Source organism: Callospermophilus lateralis, unplaced genomic scaffold, assembly GCF_048772815.1.
Source record: "Callospermophilus lateralis isolate mCalLat2 unplaced genomic scaffold, mCalLat2.hap1 Scaffold_84, whole genome shotgun sequence".
Lineage (NCBI taxonomy): Eukaryota > Metazoa > Chordata > Mammalia > Rodentia > Sciuridae > Callospermophilus > Callospermophilus lateralis.
In genome coordinates, this window is record NW_027516477.1 from 2,056,506 (window position 1) to 2,060,562 (window position 4,057).

General features: G+C 41.8%; 1 pseudogene; it reads left to right on the plus strand.

Moving 5' to 3' along the window:
* Positions 1-1,625: 1,625 nt before the first annotated feature.
* LOC143641096 (mannosyl-oligosaccharide 1,2-alpha-mannosidase IB pseudogene) lies at positions 1,626-3,300 on the plus strand (annotated as a pseudogene).
* Positions 3,301-4,057: the final 757 nt, after the last annotated feature.

Consider the following 4,057-nt stretch of genomic DNA (forward strand, 5'->3'; position numbering starts at 1 on the left):
AACAGAGCATTTACAGCTGGGGCCAGGGAGGAGGCTTCCTTTTGTAGAGAGGCATCCCATCAGAGCTTTATGCTGATGGGAAAGATCTAGCAGAGAGAATAGAGGCAGACACAGGGAATAAGCAGCTTGCACAGTAGCTGAGACCAAGCATCTAGAACAAAGTGAGGGGCTTGCTTTGGGTGGGAGTGTGAGCTGCACCCACTTGGGCACAGGTGAGCCAAGCCCACCCATGGTGCTGGGAGGGTGCTTGTGGAGGAAGAGTCTCTGAACCTATTTCCTCCATGAAACAGGAAGCAGCATCATCAGTAGAGAAGAAGATGAGGAGAAGATTTGGGGATTTGAGGAGAGAAGTGAAGATGTAAAATCATTCCTGAGGAAAGTGGATATGTGGATTGTTTAGCCACTGGCAGCAACTTCACCAGGCAGCTCCAGCGTGCACCTGCAGTTGGGAGGACATGAGTTAAGTGACACCAGCCAGTGGAGCCACAGGTTCTCCAGCCTTTGCTGGTTTCACCACAGAATGAAGAATTGGATTGTTAAAAGGAAACTAAGACAAAGGAAAAGAGAGTCCAGCAAGTTGAAGGTATCTTCAAGAGACTGACTACAATAGTGGGCCATGGACAAAAGATGAATAAGGATAAAAACAAGGAACAAGGTTGTGGGTCAGGAGCAATGGAAATTTAACACAATTGAAAATTATCAGGATGGAAAGTTGGCACACCCAAAAGTTGGGTGCCAGAAGGAATGAACATGGACAAAGGCTGACAAAGGGTGAGATACCTAAAATTGACATTAGCAATGGCAGATAATAATAATGAGAGGGTCCAGGATATGACAGAGGGAATGAGTGGGTCAGGCAAGGTGGAATTCAAAACCAATAATGAAGAGCAGGTGAAGGAAAGGAGGGGCTTGATTTGGGAAGAATCACTGATGTTTATATTGATTTCACCAGGAAGGTAAGGATTTAGGGAAAGTGCCTAAGTGGGAAAGGGGAAAGACCAAGGGATGGTCAAGCATGGCTTCAAGAACATGTGGATGATGATCAGGCTGAAAATATGGTATTCTGGAAGCCACAATTCTAGGGAGAATTTTTTTTTTTTTTTGGAGGGGGTGAGGCAGGTAAAGTGATAGAGCAAAATCTGTAACCAGCAGAGAAGCAAAGACTGGTCCTGCCTCTTCTCTGGCCCCACAGGCTGAGGATCAAAGAAGTAAAAATAGCACCATTAGGAGAAAATAGCCTCAAAATAAAAATCTTCTTCTCGGCAAAAGAAACAATCAACGTGGTGAAGAGGGAGCCTACATTTTGGGAGCAAATTTTTGCCACATGCAAGTCTGATACAGCACTAATCACCAGGATCAGAACTCAAAAAAGCAAACAACCCAATCAATAAATGGGCTAAAGAGCTGAACAGACACTTCTCAGAAGATGATGCATAATCGATCAATAAATATATTAAAAAAGTTCAACATCTCTAGAAACTAGAGAAATGCAAATTAAAACTACTCTAAGATTTCATCTCGTGCCAGTCAGAATGGCAATTGTCAAGAATACAAACAACAGTGTTTGTGAGGATGTGGAGAAAAAGACACACTCATACATTGCTGGTGGGACTGCACCCGGCACAGGGGCTAAAAACCCTGGAGCCTTCCTGATCCATGGACCTGATGAACATAGACACAGGGAAGAAGAAGAACGTTTGAGAAATAAAATTCGAGCAGACCATGAGAAGGCCCTGGAAGAAGCAAAAGAAAAATTAAGGAAGTCAAAAGAGGAAATACGTGCAGAAATTCAGACAGAGAAAAACAAGGTAGCTCAAGAAATCAAGACAAAAGAGAACAAGCCTCTGCCACCAGTCCCTATTCCAAACCTTGTAGGAATCAGTGGTGGAGAACCAGAAGATAGTGACATAAGAAAGAAAAGGGAAAAAATTAAAGAGATGATGAAACATGCCTGGGATAATTATAGGACATATGGATGGGGCCATAACGAACTCAGACCTATTGCAAGGAAAGGACATTCCACTAACATATTTGGAAGTTCACAGATGGGAGCTACTATAGTAGATGCTTTGGATACCCTTTATATCATGGGACTTCATGATGAATTTCTAGATGGACAAAGATGGATTGAAGACAACCTTGATTTCAGTGTGAATTCAGAAGTATCTGTGTTTGAAGTTAACATTCGATTTATTGGAGGCCTGCTTGCAGCATATTACCTTTCAGGAGAAGAGATATTCAAGATTAAAGCAGTACAGTTGGCTGAGAAACTCCTACCTGCTTTTAACACACCTACTGGGATTCCCTGGGCAATGGTCAATCTGAAAAGTGGAGTATGGCAAAACTGGGGCTCTGCATCTGCAGGTAGCAGTATTCTGGCTGAATCTGGTACACTACATATGGAATTTGTCCACCTCAGCTACTTGACAGGGGACCTGGTTTACTATAAAAAGGTCATGCATATTCGGAAACTGCTTCAGCAAATGGATCGTCCAAATGGCCTTTATCCAAATTATTTGAACCCAAGAACAGGGCGCTGGGGTCAGTATCATACATCAGTTGGTGGTCTGGGTGACAGTTTCTATGAATACTTACTGAAAGCTTGGTTGATGTCAGACAAAACAGATCATGAAGCAAGAAAGATGTATGATGATGCTATTGAGGCTATAGAAAAACACCTTATTAAGAAGTCCCGGGGTGGTCTTATCTTTATTGGAGAATGGAAGAATGGACACTTGGAAAAGAAGATGGGACATTTGGCTTGCTTTGCTGGGGGAATGTTTGCACTAGGAGCAGATGGTTCCAGAAAGGATAAAGCTGGTCATTATTTAGAGTTAGGGGCAGAAATTGCACGTACATGTCATGAGTCTTATGACAGAACTGCATTAAAGCTAGGTCCTGAATCATTCAAGTTTGATGGTGCAGTGGAGGCTGTGGCTGTCCGACAGGCTGAAAAGTATTATATCCTCCATCCAGAAGTAATTGAAACCTATTGGTACCTATGGCGATTTACTCATGATCCAAGATACAGGCAGTGGGGCTGGGAAGCAGCACTGGCTATTGAAAAGTACTGCTGGGTCAGTGGTGGATTTTCTGGAGTCAAGGATGTATATTCCTCTACTCCTACACATGATGATGTACAGCAGAGCTTCTTTCTTGCTGAAACATTAAAATATTTGTATCTGCTCTTTTCTGGTGATGACCTTTTACCTTTAGACCACTGGGTGTTTAACAGAAGCTCACCCTCTGCCTGTGTTACATTTAGCCAACATCACACTTTCAGGTAATCCTGCTGTTTGATGAAAGCAGCTCCAGAAGGAACAGTCTTACCTGTGTTTTGTTTACATGGACCACTACAGAAACTAGTCTGGAGAGGCGGCTTTTGAAAATCTGGACCTCTAAGTCAACATGACAGGGTGAAACTTCCCCACAAGACTTTTCAACTTGTAGACATATCAACTTTGAAATTATTCCATTTTATACCTGACCAAAACATGTTCTGGTACATGTAGGACAGAGACCTGATGTGCTTTGATTCTTAATGAGATGGTCACACAAGAAGCAATGCCCATTACTGCTATATTGCAAGAGCAAGCCAAGGACATAGAGCACATTGCAGAAATTAGAGATGGCTTTTGGAACCAATTATATAATTTGTTTCCTCTCACAGTGAAGCAGCTTTCAAATCAGATATTTACACATTGATTATCCCTTTCCTCCATTTTAATAATGGAATAAACTAAGATAAACAAAAACAAAAGAACAGTGTAACTGCATCAGTAGGAAGAAGACTCAAAAAAGAAACAGAAGTACCTATCCCTGTCTGAATTTTGAAGTTCCCCATTGGATAAACAGACTGGCAACCATTTCAATCCCAATGTTTTTCATTGAAATTTCTTGGTTAAATTTAATTTTTCCTGGGGCATGATCTCACAAAGAATACTCTTCAAGTCTTTTTCTCTATCTGGTATCACTGAAATTGCTATTTATCATAACCACTACTTATGAGCCTGGGTTTGGGATTTTGTGCATGTAGTTCAGTCTAGTGTTGGTAGCA